The sequence below is a fragment of the Morus notabilis genome, unplaced genomic scaffold, assembly GCF_000414095.1.
Source record: "Morus notabilis unplaced genomic scaffold, ASM41409v2 Scaffold666, whole genome shotgun sequence".
Lineage (NCBI taxonomy): Eukaryota > Viridiplantae > Streptophyta > Magnoliopsida > Rosales > Moraceae > Morus > Morus notabilis.
The window spans coordinates 288,641-288,896 of record NW_010359376.1 but is presented as its reverse complement, the minus strand read 5'-3'; positions in this window follow the sequence as shown (position 1 = coordinate 288,896).

Below are 256 nucleotides of genomic sequence, written 5' to 3'. Positions count from 1 at the left end.
TGAAGATCGCGTCAGAGGACAACCTTGCTGACCCGTTCACCAAGACATTGCCATTGAATGTATTTGATCGGCACTTAGATGGATTTAGAATTAGAGACATGATACACCCGCTTTAGGACAAGTGTGAGATTGTTGAGAATAGTATCCTAGAAGCATGAGATGTAATAGGATATTTATTATTTAATTAATAAAAGAGTTTATTCATCATTTTATGTGCATATATTTATGAATATTTTATGAATATCAAATGAAAATT